This window comes from Pseudophryne corroboree, chromosome 5 (assembly GCF_028390025.1).
Source record: "Pseudophryne corroboree isolate aPseCor3 chromosome 5, aPseCor3.hap2, whole genome shotgun sequence".
Lineage (NCBI taxonomy): Eukaryota > Metazoa > Chordata > Amphibia > Anura > Myobatrachidae > Pseudophryne > Pseudophryne corroboree.
The window spans coordinates 200,450,031-200,469,715 of NC_086448.1; the positions used below are offsets into that span (position 1 = coordinate 200,450,031).

The 19,685-nt window shown below is 45.9% G+C and overlaps 1 pseudogene; it reads right to left on the reverse strand.

The window, feature by feature from the left end:
• Window positions 1–17,155: 17,155 nt before the first annotated feature.
• Window positions 17,156–17,275, reverse strand: LOC134931646 (5S ribosomal RNA; annotated as a pseudogene).
• Window positions 17,276–19,685: the final 2,410 nt, after the last annotated feature.

Genomic DNA, 19,685 nt, shown 5'->3' on the forward strand with positions numbered 1-19,685 from the left:
GAAACCAGTGACGTGCGGTGAAGTCATTGGCTGGGGAGGCACTGAGATATTATATATATATATATATATATATATACATACACACACACAGTGGACGAAGTGGAAATTTTGAAGTAGGAGTATGAAAAAGTGAAGGCTGCAAATATGCGCGCGCCTCCGGAAAAGGGTGTGTGTTCTTCAGTGTAGTAGGACCCCTTATACCATCTAGTGCTGGTGCCCCTTTCACCGTATACCACACAGTATGAGCCGAAATTTACAATACAGCACACGGTATGAGCAAAATTTCACATTACAGCACACGGCATGAGTCGAAATTCACATTACAGCACACGGTATGAGCCGAAATTCACATTACAGCACACGGTATGAGCCGAAATTCATATTTTACCACACGGTATGAGCCGACATTCACATTATAGTACACGGTATGAGCCGAAATTCCCATTAAAGCACACGGTATGAGCCGAAATTCACATTACAACACACGGTATGAGCCGAAATTAACATTACAGCACACGGTATGAGCCGAAATTCACATTACAGCACACGGTATGAGCCGAAATTCATATTTTACCACACGGTATGAGCCGACATTCACATTATAGCACAAAGTATGAGCCGAAATTCACATTAAAGCACACGGTATGAGCAAAAATTCACATTACAACACGGTATGAGCCGAAGTTCACATTACAACACACGGTATGAGCCGAAGTTCATTTACAACACATGGTATGAGCCAAAATTCACATTACAGCACACGGTATGAGCAAAAATTCACATTACAGCACACGGTATGAGCAAAAATTCACATTACAGCACGTGGTATGAGCCGAAATTCACATTATAGCACACGGTATGACCCACAATTCAGGGACAGGGAGAGAGAGTGACAGCAGGGACAGAGAGAGTGACAGCAGGGACATAGGAATGCAGGGGAACATTACCTGATACGTGCAGCAGAGGTGTGGAAGGGACTGTCGGTGGCGGTGGCGGAGGAGCCCATGGTCTGCGGGGGATGCGGCGGTACTAAGCTGTCCTTCGTTGCTGCGGCGTTGATGTCCCTCTGACCACTGCCAGTTGTGATCTGCGGTGGTCAGCTTTCAGTTGCGGTGCAGCGTGCGGCAGTGAGCGTTGATCAGCAGTGGGCGGCGGGCGGCTGTGATGTAAATATATAATTTTTTTACATTTATTTTATATATTCCTTATGGTCCCTGCAGTCAAAGTGATCTGGGGGGTGTGCTGCAGTCCAAGTGATCTGGGAGTGAACTGCAGTCCAAGATCACTTGGACTGCAGCTCACCCCCAGATCACTTGGACTGCAGCTCACCCCCAAATCACTTGGACTGCAGCTCACCCACAGATCATCTGGGGGTGAGCTGCAGGCAAAGTGATCTGGGGGTGAGCTAGCCAGTCTCTTTCCACCTAGCCCAATTCCTCCCCCCCTACCCCCCTCTCGCCTGGGTGGTCCTGCTGTTAGGAGAGCAGACCGAGAGTAGAAGCAGCAGCAGCGGTGGTTCACAGCGGGGGAGGGGCCATCTATCCCCCCTCTCCCCCGCTGTCTCCTGCTGTGTCCTCTCCCTTACCCCCTGCGCTGGCCGTCCGCAGGAAGGGGGCTTCTCCCGGGGGAAGTCTTGCGGTGCTGCCGGGCTCTCTCCTCCGCCTCCCCCAAGGGCAGCAGCAGCGGTAGTGGCAGAGCGGGGGAGCAACACGGGTGACGGAGCGGCGCAGTGGGCATCAGGCTGGCGGAGAGCAGAAGCAGCGGCGGTGGGCAGCGGAGGAGGGGCCATCTGCAGAACAGGCAGTCCGGCCCTGCCCACTGCCCAATGACTTCTGCTGTAGTGACAGGGGCGTGCTTTCATATGGGCTGAAAGCACGCCTCTGTCCCAAAGAGGCACTTCTACTAGTGCCGCTCAGAGGGATTTGTGAATGGGCTATTACTGGCCGTTGCTTGGCCCCGCCCCCCTCTCTCCCCCCCCATTCCAGCCCTTTCTCTATGGCAGCAGGAGGCACCGAGAGCGGTGCATCCGAAACACAGAAAAGTATATCTTTTAAGCAAATAACAATAATTAAAATAATATAAAGGGGTGAATCATTATGACACAGTAGCTGTGTCATAAGTATCTTCTTTGTATTATCTTAATTAAGAATGACAGGGGAGGCACTGCCTCCCCTGCCTCCACTGACTGCACGTCCCTGGCTGAAACTATTTCCCTCTCTGGGGGAGAAGCTGGCAAGGCTGATTTGAAAAATCGATGTGGAGTCACATCTTCGAACTCCAGTTTGTAGCCCTGGAATACAATTTCTACCACCCAAGGATCCAAATCCGACTGAACCCAGACCTGGCTGAAGAGTCGAAGACGTGCCCCCACCGGTGCGGACTCCCGTAGCGGAGCCCCAGCGTCATGCGGTGGATTTTGTAGAGGCCGGGGAGGATTTTTGTTCCTGGGAACTAGCCGTAGCTGGTGTTCTTTTCCCTCTACCTCTACCTCTGGCGAGGAAGGAAGATCCACGACCCTTTCTGAACTTATGCGACCGAAAGGACTGCATCTGGTATTGAGGTGTTTTCTTTTTCTGTGAGGGAACGTAAGGCAAAAAAGAAGACTTACCCGCGGTAGCTGTGGAAACCAGGTCCGCGAGGCCCTCCCCAAATAAAACTTCACCCTTGTAAGGCAAAGCCTCCATATGTCTCTTTGAATCAGCATCACCTGTCCATTGACGGGTCCATAGGGACCTTCTAGCAGAAACTGCCATGGCATTGGCTCTTGAACCCAACAGCCCAATATCTCTCGCAGCCTCTCTCATATATAATGCTGCGTCCTTGATGTGACCTAAGGTCAACAAAATACTATCTTTATCTAGGGTGTCAATGTCAGATGACAAGTTATCTGCCCACGCTGCAATTGCGCTCCCCACCCATGCCGACGCTACTGCAGGCCTGAGCAGGGCTCCCGTAGTCGCATAAATTGATTTTAAGGTAGTTTCCTGCCTGCGATCTGCAGGATCCTGTAGGGCCGCCGTGTCCGGGGACGGTAGTGCCACCTTTTTGGACAAGCGCGTCAAGGCCTTGTCCACCGTGGGCGAGGATTCCAACTGTAACCTGTCCTTTGAGGGGAAAGGATACGCCATAATAATTCTCTTGGGAACCTGCAGTCTCTTGTCTGGAGTTTCCCAAGCCTTTTCAAATAAGGCGTTCAGCTCATGAGATGGAGGAAACATTACCTCAGGTTTCTTTTCCTTAAACATGCAGACCCTTGTGTCAGGGACCAAGGGGTTCTCTGTGATATGCAAAAAAAGCAAATTATACTTACCGATAATTTCATTTCTCCGAGATACTTCATGGCAGCCCTTACTCTTGGGAATTGTATCCTATTCCTAAACTTAGACAGGGAATCCTCTCAACACTTTAGGACCACCCACCTTGGGTATATAGCCCTGCTCCTCCCCTTCCCCCATTAGTCTTTGAGTGTCTCCTATGACCAGGCTATATCCATACTCCACTAAGGGCGGGTATATTGTAGGCTGCCATGAAGTATCTCGGAGAAATGAAATTATCGGTAAGTATAATTTGCTTTTTTCTCCTACACTACTTCATGGCAGCCCTTACTCTTGGGATATACCAACACTCAATATAGGGAGGGCAATAAAAAATACCACAGACATCTTGTCAATGCTGAAAATTATAATTTGTTTAATTCAATGCTGCATCAAAGACACGTTTTCCAAAGTGTGCATCAATAACATCTACCGCATAATGACTGGAGAATGTATGAATAGAAGACCATGTGGTTGCTGCACATATATCCTTCGCCGAGAGCCTTGCCTTCTTAGCCCAGGAAGCTGCCATGGCCCTGGTAGAGTGTGCCTTTAGCTGCTCCGGAACCTCCTGACCATTCTGTTTGTAAATAAACACCAGGAGTTCTGTGATCCATCTGGAGATGGTCTGTTTCGTAGGTTTCTCACCCTTCCTTGCCCCTGAATATAACACAAACAGGTGTTTCGTCTTATGGAACTCTTTCACTCTGTCCAGATACACTGAAATTGCTCTGATTAAATCCAAACTACGCATTCTCTTCTCCTCCTCATTCTGCGGATGTGGGTAGAATGATGGTAACACGATGTCCTGATTCAAATGGAAATCTAACACTACCTTGGGCAGAAAATCTGGATTAGTCCTTAACACAAGTCTACCCGGGAGGAAATTAAGGTAGGGCTCCTCCGACCACAGGGCCTGTAGCTCTCCAACTCTTCTGGCTGATGTAATGGCTACCAGGAACACTACTTTCCAAGTTAGAAATTTAACCGAGACGTCCTGCAATGGCTCAAACGGAGACAACATTAATGAATTTAAAACCAAATTCAGATCCCACGGAGCGACAACCGACCTGAAGCGAGGTCTTATCCTTTTAATTGCCTGACAAAACTTCCTCACTAAGCTCTCATCAGATAATCTTCGCTCCAATAGGACACTCAGTGCTGCTATCTGGACCTTGATAGTAGATACCGCCAGCCCCTTCTCAAACCCATCAAACAAGAATTGGAGGACCTGCGATGTCTCTGCTTTCTGTGGGTTAAATCTTGAGCCGGACCAGGAAATGAAAGTCTTCCAGACTCTATAGTAGACCTTAAAGGATACCTTCTTTCTCGACTGAATCAGCAAATTAACAACTTGCTCAGACAACCCCTTATCTCTCAATAATTGCCGTTCAATTTCCATGCCGTCAAATGAAGTTGTTGCAAATTCGGGTGCAGCAATGGACCCTGATGTAACAGGTCCGTTATCAGCGGCAACGTTCAAGGTTCCCCTGCTGCCATCCTCAGTACTGAAGGAAACCACGCTCTCTTCGGCCAATATGGAAGAACTATTATGACCTGCGCCCTCTCTTCTCTGATCTTCCTTAGAATACGTGCAATCATTGGAAACGGAGGAAAAACATATGCTAGTCTGAACCCCCATGGGAGAGAGAAGACATCCACCCCGCTTGATCCTGGGAGATGATATCGGGAGAAGAACAGAGGAACCTTCGCATTGATGTGTGTGGCCATCAGATCCACCTGTGGCTGGCCGAACCTCTGTACAATCTGGTTGAACACTGTGTCGTTCAATTCCCACTCTCCTGGTAGCACTTCTTGTCTGCTGAGGAAATCTGCCACAGAATTGTCTACTTCGGGAACATGTAGCGCTGATAGGGATTCGAGATGACCTCACGCCCAATGCAGTATGTTTGATACCTCTTCCATTAATACATGACTTCTGGTGCCTCCTTGCCGATTGAGATAGGCTACCACTGCTACGTTGTCTGAAAATATCCTGAGATGTTTCCCCTGTAACTGCTTCTGGAAATATTTCATTGCCTTCCACACAGCTCTCATTTCCCTGTGGTTTGAGGATAATCTTCTCTCCTGGTGGTTCCACCTTCCTTGGCAGTTCTGTTGCAACAGGTGCGCCCCCCAACCAAGTGCACTTGCATCTGTTGTTAAAAAGTGACGATCCGACAAAGCTGTCTTCCTGTCGACCAGTTCTGTTTCCATCCACCAGTCTAGGGAACGTTTTGCCCCTTGGCCTAACTTTATGCGATGATTCAGGGAATAACGTCTCCGACAATAACCTAGGATCTCTAGCTGAAGGTCCCTCATCCGCCATCTCGCCCACGGGACCACGTCTATGGAGGAGGCCATCATACCTAAAAGACTCATCCCCTGACGCAGAGTCACACTGTTGCATTCCCTTAGCAAAGAAGCCAGACTCCGAATCCTTGAGCATCTTTCTTCTGAAAGACCTATTATATAATTGGCAGTATCCACCTGTACTCCGAGAAACTGAATTTCTTGCCTTGGTTCTAGTTGACTTTTCTCCCAATTTATTAACCAGCCATGTCCCTGTAGGATCTGCAGCGTCACTTCTAATGCCATCTTTACTTCCTGCTTTGACTCTCCGCACACCAGTAGATCGTCTAGATATGCCCAAATTGCTATTCTTTGACCTCTTATTACGGTCACCAGTGCCGACAGCACCTTGGAAAATCTCCTTGGAGACGACTTCAGACCGAAAGGGAGGCATGTAAATTGAAAATGCTTGCCCATGACAAAAAACCTCAGGTGTGTGTACCGGCACATGAAAGTAAGCATCCTTTAGGTCTATGGACGCCAAGAAATCCTCTTTCCTTACCCCTGACAGAATAGATTTCATTGTCTCCATACAAAACTTTATCGTCTTTACATAATTGTTGAGCTGTCTGAGATCTAGTATCGTTCTGAAATCTCCCGACGCCTTTCTTATCAGAAAAATTCTGGAATAAAATCCCCTCTTTCTTTCTGAAGGCGGGACAGGCTCTACTGCATTCACCTGGACCAACTTTTCCAAACTGTCTTCCAGAGCCTTTAGTTCCAGACTCGCAGCTGGGCTTCTTGAACTTACAAATTTGTCCCTCTTTGGAACTTCGGAGAACTCTATCCGGTATCCTTGAGATATCACATCCAGTACCCAAGTGTCCTGAATTGAATACTGCCAGAGACTGGCAAACTTCTGGAGCCTGGCTCCCACCGGAAAGGATACCGGAACTCTGCGACAGTCATTGCCTTCGTCCACCTCTCCTATAAGCCTGGCGAAAGGACTGCCTATTCGTCCCCAAGGAATACCTTCCCATATAAGCTCGCCCCGGCCTATAACTTCTTGCTTCTTTAAATTGTTGCTTAGAAGAAGGAAACGGATATTTATTTCTCTTGTCCTGAGGCAACCTCGCTGACTTACCCCCTGACATCTTTTGTATAATAGCCTCAAGCTTATTTCCAAATAATAGGGAACCCTCATACGGTAATGACACCAACCGGTTCTTGGAATGCATATCCGCCGACCATGATCTAAGCCACAAAGCTCTTCTAGCCATAACGCCTGCCGCCATGGATTTTGCTGCGAAATCTAACACATCCAAAGAAGCTTCGCACAGATACTCTATGCCCTTGAGCATGATACCCAGGCTTCTCTGCAAATATTGCCTTGAGATTTTCTCTTCAACATCTGTGGACAACACTGATCCCCAAACTCTCAATGCTCTGGAAACAGACGCCACAGCCACACCAGACCTTAAGGATACTGCCGAGGACCATAGAGAGCGGCGCTGAGCAGACCGTCCCAGCCTACAGGACGGCCGCTTCAGCACTTCCGCCCGCCAACCGCCGCACGCTGTCTCTCACAGCGCTTCCGCCCGCTAGCCGCACTTCCCCTTCGCCCCGCACTCTCCATACGCTTATCCATGCCATCCTTACGCACTTCCGGTCCCGCCGGAGATACAGGCGCTGCGGCTAGCGAAGTAAAACTGCACCCGGGGAGACGGCTTCAGACAGCGGCGTGAGGGAGAGGGACCAGCAGCAAATACCAGCGGGCCGACACCTTAAGCTGAACAGCGGAGACTTACAACCGCCCTAAGCACACTCTGCCTTCTCCAGGGAGCCACCCTCTTCCAGTACGGCTACACAGAGGCGTATTACTGGGAATAGAGGTAAATGTTCTAGTAACAAACACATCATCCCCTGTCAAGCTAGGAGACAGGAAAAAGACTAATGGTGGAAGGGGAGGAGCAGGGCTATATACCCAAGGTGGGTGGTCCTAAAGTGTTGAGAGGATTCCCTGTCTAAGTTTAGGAATTAGATACAATTCCCAAGAGTAAGGGCTGCCATGAAGTAGTGTAGGAGAAACATCCTTTATTGCAACAATCATATATTGAATACTCTTGGCCACTCTTGGGTGCAACCTTGCATCATCATAGTCGACACTGGAGTCGGAATCTGTGTCGGTATCAGTGTCTGCTATCTGGGAAAAGGGACGTTTATGGGACCCTGAAGGGTCTTGTGACACAGTCAAAGCCATGGATTGACTCCCTGCTTTGTCCTTGGACTCTGCTTTGTCCAATCTCTTATGTAATAAAGCCACATTAGCATTTAAAGCATTCCACATGTCCAACTAATCAGGTGTCGGCTGTGCCGCCGGAGAGACCACCACCATCTGCTCTGCATCCTCTCTAGACGAGCCTTCCGCTTCAGACATGTCAACACACACGTACTGACACCCCCACACACACTGGGATATATGAATATGGGGACAGACCCACAATAAGGCCCTTTGGAGAGACAGAGAGAGAGTATGCCAGCACACACCCAGCGCCACTAGATACTGAAACAAAGTCCCAGCCTGTACAGCGCTTTATATACACAATTTAGCACCAAATAAATGTGGCCCCCCCCCCTCGTTTTTGCCCCCTGTTACTTGTTCAGCAGGGGAGAGTCCGGGAGCAGCTTCTCTGCAGCGTACTGTGGAGAAAATGGCGCTGGTTAGTGCTGGAGGATCAAGCTCCGCCCCCTCAACGGCGGGCTTCGGTCCCGCTATTTTTCTTTATACTGGCAGGGGATTTATTATAAACTGCCTCCGCAGTATCTATATACTTGTGCCAGGTTTATGTGAGGTAAAAATTGCTGCCCAGGGGGCCCCCCCTGTGCCCTGCACCCTTGCTGTGCCTGTGTGTGTGTGGGAGCAATGGCGCGCAGCGCGACCGCTGCGCGGTACCTCATGAAGATCTGAAGTCTTCTGCCACCTTTGAAGTTTTCTTGCTTTCTATACTTACCCAGCTTCTATCTTCCGGCTCTGTGATGAGGACGGCGGCGCGGCTCTGGGACGAACAGCAAGGACAACACCTGTGTTCCGACCCTCTGGAGCTAATGGTGTCCAGCAGCCTAAGAAGCAGAGCCCATCAGTCCAGGAAAGTGGGTCTGCTTCTCTCCCCTCAGTCCAACGAAGCCTGTTGCCAGCAGTGCTCCCTGAAAATAAAAAACCTAACAAAAGTCTTTTCAGAGAAACTCAGTAGAGCTCCCCTGCAGTGCATACAGTCTCCTCTGGGCACAGGATCTAACTGAGGTCTGGAGGAGGGGCATAGAGGGAGGAGCCAGTTCACACCCATCTAAAGTCTTAGAGTGCCCATGTCTCCTGCGGAGCCCGTCTATACCCCATGGTCCTTACGGAGTCGCCTGCATCCTCTAGGACGTAAGAGAAATTAACATTATAGCACACGGTATGAGCCAAAATTAACATTATAGCACACAGAATCAACTGAAATTCACATTAGAGCACATAGAATGAGCCGAAATTCACATTATAGCGCACAGAATGAGACGAAATTCACATTATAGCACATGGTATGAGCTGAAAATCACATTATGCCACATGGAATGAGCCGAAATTCAGGGAGAGTGACAGCAGGGACATAAGGACAGGGAGAGTGACAGAGGGACAGGGAAAGTGACAGCAGAGACATAAGGACAGAGAGAGTGACAGAGGGACAGGGAAAGTGACAGCAGGGACATAGGGACAGAGAAAGTAACAGAGAGAGGGACAGCAAGGGCATACAGTAGAGACTAGGGAGAGAGAAAGGCAGCAGGGTAAGATTACCTATTTGGCGGTGCTGAGGAGGCTGTGGTCTGCGGAGGCTGTGGTCGGCATGGTGCGGAGGAGGCAGAGGTTCGGAGAAGGACTGAGGGCAGCTGAGGTGCAAGGAGGCTGTGGTCGGCGGCACTGCTGTGGTCGGCGGCACTGAGGGCAGCGGCGCGGCTAAAAGGAGCGAGATGAGAGCTCATTGCGGCGGCAGGGTGGGGGACTTAGCAGACAGTGCTCGAAGAAGTGCCAGTATGCCATACCATTGTATACCAGCCCACTTCAAGCACTGTCTGTATGGAAATGTATCAGGAGGCGTCTATTACAAGCAGATGCCTCCTGCTGCAGCAGTGATCCCACCTGTATCCTAGGATGCAGATATCAGATCACTCACGCCTAGTTTCGCCAACCTTTACATGGGGGCGTTTGAAGACGCACATGTGTGGGGGCGGAACTTTGGCGCTGACCTCGTCTGCTATGGCCGATACATAGATGATTTGTTTTTCATATTTGATGGTGATATAACGCTATTCTCAGATTTCACCACACACCTTAATAATAATGATTTTAATTTATGTTTCACCAGCACTATAGATACGTCCTTCATCTCCTTCCTCAATGTCTCCCTGACTATAGTAGATGGTCACATCTCTACAAAAACTTTTAGGAAAGATGTTGACAATCTTAATTTTTTACATTATGAAAGCTCGCATCATAAACCTGGGATCCGGTCTGAAGATCGACAGTGTCTAGGTCGACAATGTTTAGGTCAACCACTATAGGTCGACAGTCACTAGGTCGACATGGATGGAAGGTCGACAGGGTTTCTAGGTCGACATGTGCTAGGTCGACAGGTCTAAAGGTCGACATGAGTTTTTCGCATTTTTTTTTCTTTTTTTGAATTTTTTCATACTTAACGATCCACGTGGACTACGATTGGAACGGTAAAGTGTGCCGAGCGAAGCGGTAGCGAGGGGACGCGGTGCACTAATTTGGGATCCCGGTCACTCTACGAAGAAAACGACACAAAAAAAATCCTCATGTCGACCTTTAGACCTGTCGACCTAGCACATGTCGACCTAGAAACCCTGTCGACCTTCCATCCATGTCGACCTAGTGACTGTCGACCTATAGTGGTCGACCTAAACATTGTCGACCTAGACACTGTCGATTTGATGAACCACACCTGGGTCAAGAACATCCCATATGGCCAACTATGACGCATTAAGCGTAATTGTAGTGAACCTCATAACTATAAAATACAAGCGGATGAGCTATCCTTATCACTGCAAAAGAAGGGGTATCCTTTGGCTCTCAATGTATCAGCCCGTGAGCGTGTCGATTGTCTCGACAGAAAAGACCTTTTGGATTATAGAGAACTGAACCAGAGGTTTGAACATGATAAACCACACTTTTTCTCACAATTCAACACTTCGTCCCTCAAAATTAGAAAGATTATTTCCAATAATTGCCCCATCTTACTTAATGATCAGATTTTTAAAACACAATTGGACGACACTCCATCAGTCATTTTCAAACGGTCGACCAATCTCCAACAACAGCTTGCTCCTAGTTTCTTCATTGATAAGAGAAGCTTAGGACAATCTAATATCGTTACCAATTCTTCACAGTGGCTGTCCAAAACTAAAGGTTGTTGTAAGTGTAGTTCCAACCATTGTATCACTTGTTCCTATGTATTGAATAATTGTAAAACCTTTACTTCATCTGATAATGTAGAGTTTGACATACACTCTTTTATTAATTGTAATAATAAATAATTGTGAAAGTCAGGTTCCTGGAACATAGATGTAATATTCTCAAGGGGTTTCTTTTTCATAGTGTTTCTAGGCTTTTTTCAGAAATTCATCATAAAAATCCTGATGACATTCATATCTTGGGGATTGAGACAGTTATGCCTACCTCACAGGGAGGAGACAGATACAGAAAATGATGTCTTAGGGAAAATTACTGGATCCATAAATTGAGAACCCTCGTTCCCGAGGGGCTCAACAAAGCCATAGAATTTGATCCCTGACAATACCGAAATTACATCTATTCCCTATTCTGAATTTTTAATTTTAATCTGTATCTGTTTTCTACGACCATATGTATACTCGAACTATGCAGATATGGCCAAAAACCTTTTTTTTTCCTTTTCCACTCTGCATCTGCCTTACAAATATGTCTGGCCCATTACATAGATGGGCCGGGTATATTTGGATGCGTCTTTATGCCAGTTAGGGTTCTATCCCTTGGAGTACCCAATTTATTTGTTCTGTATGCACTTATGCTGGCTGTAGGGTTGTCTGTGATATTACAACCACTCCTTATCATTTTATTCAGTTTATAACAACCCTTCTATTTTCCTTAGATTATATCCCCACACTCTGTTAAAATCAGCTAGAACAGTTCTGTTAACTTTCTCATTTGTTAAAACGGCAATACTGTATTAACTAATCTTTTATGGGTATAGCTTATTCAATCTTTTGGTTTCTCTATTCTCCATGTATAGTATCAGGAGGACAGTGGCATATCACACTAATGCTGGAGGTCAGTGTGTAATAAGGGACTTAGTCTAGTCCAATTCTGGATGTAACATTAATATCATTTTTATTTTTTACTTTATTTTTCTTATTTTTATTCTAGAATTTTTGTACTAAATATCTTATTCGAATTGATACACCATATCTATTATTGAGAAACATTAAATTATATATATATATATATATATTCAGAAAGGACCTTTATTTAACGATTATTTGTTTTTCTTACAATTTGTGTATGTATACGCTTGTGATTTTTTTAAAATGTATATGGTATGCTCACATTCTCATATATTCCTACATTTTGCTAAAATCAGCTACAGTTCTGATAACTCAATTACTCATTCGTTAAAACGGCTACACTACATTAATTAATGTTTTATGGGTAGAGCTCATTCAACCTTTTTGTTTTTTTCTATTCTCCATGTACAGTATCAGAAGGAAAGTGTGTAATAAGTCCCAGGTTCTAGTCTAATTCTGGACATAACATTAATATTATTATTATTTTTATTCATCATGTTTATTTATCTTTCATTTTTATTTTATTTATTTATTTTTTCATTTTTATTTTTTTGTATTAAATATCCTATTTGATTTTATATACTATATCTATTATTGAGAAACATCAATTAATATATTTACATTTAGAAACAATCTCCTATTTAATGATTATTTGTTTCCCTTATAATTTGTGTATGTATACGCCTATGAGTCTTTTTATGCAAATTGTGTTTTATTAGTAAAGAAATAACAGTATACAGCTCGAAAAAATTGCATACAGTACAAAAATTATTGTAGCATAAGCGGACATAACAGTCGTAGACTAAGCATATAGAGAACAAAAGCAATGTATAATTAGAGATGAGCGCCTGAAATTTTTCGGGTTTTGTGTTTTGGTTTTGGGTTCGGTTCCGCGGCCGTGTTTTGGGTTCGAACGCGTTTTGGCAAAACCTCACCGAATTTTTTTTGTCGGATTCGGGTGTGTTTTGGATTCGGGTGTTTTTTTCAAAAAACACTAAAAAACAGCTTAAATCATAGAATTTGGGGGTCATTTTGATCCCAAAGTATTATTAACCTCAAAAACCATAATTTACACTCATTTTCAGTCTATTCTGAATACCTCACACCTCACAATATTATTTTTAGTCCTAAAATTTGCACCGAGGTCGCTGTGTGAGTAAGATAAGCGACCCTAGTGGCCGACACAAACACCGGGCCCATCTAGGAGTGGCACTGCAGTGTCACGCAGGATGTCCCTTCCAAAAAACCCTCCCCAAACAGCACATGACGCAAAGAAAAAAAGAGGCGCAATGAGGTAGCTGTGTGAGTAAGATTAGCGACCCTAGTGGCCGACACAAACACCGGGCCCATCTAGGAGTGGCACTGCAGTGTCACGCAGGATGGCCCTTCCAAAAAACCCTCCCCAAACAGCACATGACGCAAAGAAAAAAAGAGGCGCAATGAGGTAGCTGTGTGAGTAAGATTAGCGACCCTAGTGGCCGACACAAACACCGGGCCCATCTAGGAGTGGCACTGCAGTGTCACGCAGGATGTCCCTTCCAAAAAACCCTCCCCAAACAGCACATGACGCAAAGAAAAAAAGAGGCGCAATGAGGTAGCTGACTGTGTGAGTAAGATTAGCGACCCTAGTGGCCGACACAAACACCGGGCCCATTTAGGAGTGGCACTGCAGTGTCACGCAGGATGTCCCTTCCAAAAAACCCTCCCCAATCAGCACATGATGCAAAGAAAAAGAAAAGAAAAAAGAGGTGCAAGATGGAATTGTCCTTGGGCCCTCCCACCCACCCTTATGTTGTATAAACAAAACAGGACATGCACACTTTAACCAACCCATCATTTCAGTGACAGGGTCTGCCACACGACTGTGACTGATATGACGGGTTGGTTTGGACCCCCCCCAAAAAAGAAGCAATTAATCTCTCCTTGCACAAACTGGCTCTACAGAGGCAAGATGTCCACCTCATCATCACCCTCCGATATATCACCGTGTACATCCCCCTCCTCACAGATTATCAATTCGTCCCCACTGGAATCCACCATCTCAGCTCCCGGTGTACTTTGTGGAGGCAATTGCTGCTGGTCAATGTCTCCGCGGAGGAATTGATTATAATTCATTTTAATGAACATCATCTTCTCCACATTTTCTGGATGTAACCTCGTACGCCGATTGCTGACAAGGTGAGCGGCGGCACTAAACACTCTTTCGGAGTACACACTTGTGGGAGGGCAACTTAGGTAGAATAAAGCCAGTTTGTGCAAGGGCCTCCAAATTGCCTCTTTTTCCTGCCAGTATAAGTACGGACTGTGTGACGTGCCTACTTGGATGCGGTCACTCATATAATCCTCCACCATTCTATCAATGTTGAGAGAATCATATGCAGTGACAGTAGACGACATGTCCGTAATCGTTGTCAGGTCCTTCAGTCCGGACCAGATGTCAGCATCAGCAGTCGCTCCAGACTGCCCTGCATCACCGCCAGCGGGTGGGCTCGGAATTCTGAGCCTTTTCCTCGCACCCCCAGTTGCGGGAGAATGTGAAGGAGGAGATGTTGACAGGTCGCGTTCCGCTTGACTTGACAATTTTGTCACCAGCAGGTCTTTCAACCCCAGCAGACTTGTGTCTGCCGGAAAGAGAGATCCAAGGTAGGCTTTAAATCTAGGATCGAGCACGGTGGCCAAAATGTAGTGCTCTGATTTCAACAGATTGACCACCCGTGAATCCTTGTTAAGCGAATTAAGGGCTCCATCCACAAGTCCCACATGCCTAGCGGAATCGCTCCGTGTTAGCTCCTCCTTCAATGTCTCCAGCTTCTTCTGCAAAAGCCTGATGAGGGGAATGACCTGACTCAGGCTGGCAGTGTCTGAACTGACTTCACGTGTGGCAAGTTCAAAGGGCATCAGAACCTTGCACAACGTTGAAATCATTCTCCACTGCGCCTGAGACAGGTGCATTCCACCTACTATATCGTGCTCAATTGTATAGGCTTGAATGGCCTTTTGCTGCTCCTCCAACCTCTGAAGCATATAGAGGGTTGAATTCCACCTCGTTACCACTTCTTGCTTCAGATGATGGCAGGGCAGGTTCAGTAGTTTTTGGTGGTGCTCCAGTCTTCTGTACGTGGTGCCTGTACGCCGAAAGTGTCCCGCAATTCTTCTGGCCACCGACAGCATCTCTTGCACGCCCCTGTCGTTTTTTAAAAAATTCTGCACCACCAAATTCAAGGTATGTGCAAAACATGGGACGTGCTGGAATTTGCCCATATTTAATGCACACACAATATTGCTGGCGTTGTCCGATGCCACAAATCCACAGGAGAGTCCAATTGGGGTAAGCCATTCCGCGATGATCTTCCTCAGGTGCCGTAAGAGGTTTTCAGCTGTGTGCGTATTCTGGAAAGCGGTGATACAAAGCGTAGCCTGCCTAGGAAAGAGTTGGCGTTTGCGAGATGCTGCTACTGGTGCCGCCGCTGCTGTTCTTGCGGCGGGAGTCCATACATCTACCCAGTGGGCTGTCACAGTCATATAGTCCTGACCCTGCCCTGCTCCACTTGTCCACATGTCCGTGGTTAAGTGGACATTGGGTACAACTGCATTTTTTAGGACACTGGTGAGTCTTTTTCTGACGTCCGTGTACATTCTCGGTATCGCCTGCCTAGAGAAGTGGAACCTAGATGGTATTTGGTAACGGGGGCACACTGCCTCAATAAATTGTCTAGTTCCCTGTGAACTAACGGCGGATACCGGACGCACGTCTAACACCAACATAGTTGTCAAGGCCTCAGTTATCCGCTTTGCAGCAGGATGACTGCTGTGATATTTCATCTTCCTCGCAAAGGACTGTTGAACAGTCAATTGCTTACTGGAAGTAGTACAAGTGGGCTTACGACTTCCCCTCTGGGATGACCATCGACTCCCAGCAGCAACAACAGCAGCGCCAGCAGCAGTAGGCGTTACATGCAAGGATGCATCGGAGGAATCCCAGGCAGGAGAGGAATCGTCAGAATTGCCAGTGACATGGCCTGCAGGACTATTGGCATTCCTGGGGAAGGAGGAAATTGACACTGAGGGAGTTGGTGGGGTGGTTTGCGTGAGCTTGGTTACAAGAGGAAGGGATTTACTGGTCAGTGGACTGCTTCCGCTGTCACCCAAAGTTTTTGAACTTGTCACTGACTTATTATGAATGCGCTGCAGGTGACGTATAAGGGAGGATGTTCCGAGGTGGTTAACGTCCTTACCCCTACTTATTACAGCTTGACAAAGGGAACACACGGCTTGACACCTGTTGTCCGCATTTCTGGTGAAATACCTCCACACCGAAGAGCTGATTTTTTTGGTATTTTCACCTGGCATGTCAACGGCCATATTCCTCCCACGGACAACAGGTGTCTCCCCGGGTGCCTGACTTAAACAAACCACCTCACCATCAGAATCCTCCTGGTCAATTTCCTCCCCAGCGCCAGCAACACCCATATCCTCCTCATCCTGGTGTACTTCAACACTGACATCTTCAATCTGACTATCAGGAACTGGACTGCGGGTGCTCCTTCCAGCACTTGCAGGGGGCGTGCAAATGGTTATAGAAAGAAAAATATTGGGAACCGCACAAGTCCTTGATCTGATAAATAGTAGCCTCTGAAAAACTGAATTATCCCTGAATTGCTTCTAGATATAGCAACTGGGGGTATATGGAAATTTAATCCTAATCCCAATAAATGTTGCTTCCAGTGGTGCTCCCCAGAGTCAAATTTAGACAGTCAGAAAAAACCAAAACAAAGAAGTGTTGGTAAGTAGACTCTTTTTTGGGAGCACTCTAATTCAAAGCATGGCAATGTAATTTGTTACTGATAAAACCATTTTTATTAGGTAACACGTAAAATAAGAATTAAGGAGTATCTGCATTGAAAGTTAAAAGCTTTGCGAAAATATGAAAAAAAGAGTTTATAAGTAATACGTGATATCCATATCACAATCTACCAATTGTCGGAAATTATGGCTGTGGTAACAAAATTCATTAATCATTGCACATTGTGACTCATGTATTGTATGACCATCATTTATTCAGCAGATATCCATTATGGATTGTGGTAAATGCAGAGAATTAAATCATAGGCCATATAAGAGTCCGGTACCCAATAGTATATGTCTAGGTGACACTATATAGGGGAGTCAACTTATTGCAGTACCAGGGTGTTCAGAGGTGGTCTCCCATCCTAGTACTAGCCCGGCCTTTCACTGCTTAGCTTCCAAGGTCAGAAGAGATTGGGCATCTCCAGTGAGGTATGACCGCAAATGTCGTACTCACCCTATTGAGTCACCCAAATGTGTGCAGCCAATTGGTTTAGTCACCTTGTGATTAATGAATTTTGTTACCACAGCCATAATTTCCGACAATTGGTAGATTGTGATATGGATATCACGTATTACTTATAAACTCTCTTTTTTTCATATTTTCGCAAAGCTTTTAACTTTCAATGCAGATACTCCTTAATTCTTATTTTACGTGTTACCTAATAAAAATGGTTTTATCAGTAACAAATTACATTGCCATGCTTTGAATTAGAGTGCTCCCAAAAAAGAGTCTACTTACCAACACTTCTTTGTTTTGGTTTTTTCTGGCGTGCAAATGGTGGAAGGCGCATGCTCTTCACGTCCAGTGTTGGGAAGGTCAGGCATCGCAACCGACACAATTGGACTCTCCTTGTGGATTTGGGATTTCGAAGAATGCACAGTTCTTTGCTGTGCTGCTTTTGCCAGCTTGAGTCTTTTCATTTTTCTAGCGAGAGGCTGAGTGCTTCCATCCTCATGTGAAGCTGAACCACTAGCCATGAACATAGGCCAGGGCCTCAGCCGTTCCTTGCCACTCCGTGTCGTAAATGGCATATTGGCAAGTTTACGCTTCTCCTCCGACAATTTTATTTTAGGTTTTGGAGTCCTTTTTTTTCTGATATTTGGTGTTTTGGATTTGACATGCTCTGTACTATGACATTGGGCATCGGCCTTGGCAGACGACGTTGCTGGCATTTCATCGTCTCGGCCATGACTAGTGGCAGCAGCTTCAGCACGAGGTGGAAGTGGATCTTGATCTTTCCCTAATTTTGGAACCTCAACATTTTTGTTCTCCATATTTTAATAGGCACAACTAAAAGGCACCTCAGGTAAACAATGGAGATGGATACTAGTATACAATTATGGACTGCCTGCCGAGTGCAGACACAGAGGTAGCCACAGCCGTGAACTACCGTACTGTACTGTGTCTGCTGCTAATATAGACTGGTTGATAAAGAGATGTCTATGTAACTATGTATGTATAAAGAAGAAAGAAAAAAAAACCACGGTTAGGTGGTATACAATTATGGACGGACTGCCTGCCGAGTGCAGACACAGAGGTAGCCACAGCCGTGAACTACCGTACTGTACTGTGTCTGCTGCTAATATAGACTGGTTGATAAAGAGATGTCTATGTAACTATGTATGTATAAAGAAGAAAGAAAAAAAAACCACGGTTAGGTGGTATACAATTATGGACGGACTGCCTGCCAAGTGCAGACACAGAGGTAGCCACAGCCGTGAACTACCGTACTGTACTGTGTCTGCTGCTAATATAGACTGGTTGATAAAGAGATGTCTATGTAACTATGTATGTATAAAGAAGAAAGAAAAAAAAACCACGGTTAGGTGGTATATACAATTATGGACGGGCTGCCGAGTGCCGACACAGAGGTAGCCACAGCCGTGAACTACCGCACTGTACTGTGTCTGCTGCTAATATATAGACTGGTTGATAAAGAGATAGTATACTCGTAACTAGTATGTATGTATAAAGAAAGAAAAAAAAACCACGGTTAGGTGGTATATACAATTATGGACGGGCTGCCGAGTGCCGACACAGAGGTAGCCACAGCCGTGAACTACCGCACTGTACTGTGTCTGCTGCTAATATAGACTGGTTGATAAAGAGATAGTATACTCGTAACTAGTATGTATGTATAAAGAAAGAAAAAAAAACCACGGTTAGGTGGTATATACAATTATGGACGGGCTGCCGAGTGCCGACACAGAGGTAGCCACAGCCGTGAACTACCGCACTGTACTGTGTCTGCTGCTAATATAGACTGGTTAATAAAGAGATAGTATACTCGTAACTAGTATGACTATAAAGAAAGAAAAAAAAACCACGGTTAGGTGGTATATACAATTATGGACGGGCTGCCGAGTGCCGACACAGAGGTAGCCACAGCCGTGAACTACCGCACTGTACTGTGTCTGCTGCTAATATATAGACTGGTTGATAAAGAGATAGTATACTCGTAACTAGTATGTATGTATAAAGAAAGAAAAAAAAACCACGGTTAGGTGGTATATACAATTATGGACGGGCTGCCGAGTGCCGACACAGAGGTAGCCACAGCCGTGAACTACCGCACTGTACTGTGTCTGCTGCTAATATAGACTGGTTGATAAAGAGATAGTATACTCGTAACTAGTATGTATGTATAAAGAAAGAAAAAAAAACCACGGTTAGGTGGTATATACAATTATGGACGGGCTGCCGAGTGCCGACACAGAGGTAGCCACAGCCGTGAACTACCGCACTGTACTGTGTCTGCTGCTAATATATAGACTGGTTGATAAAGAGATAGTATACTCGTAACTAGTATGTATGTATAAAGAAAGAAAAAAAAACCACGGTTAGGTGGTATA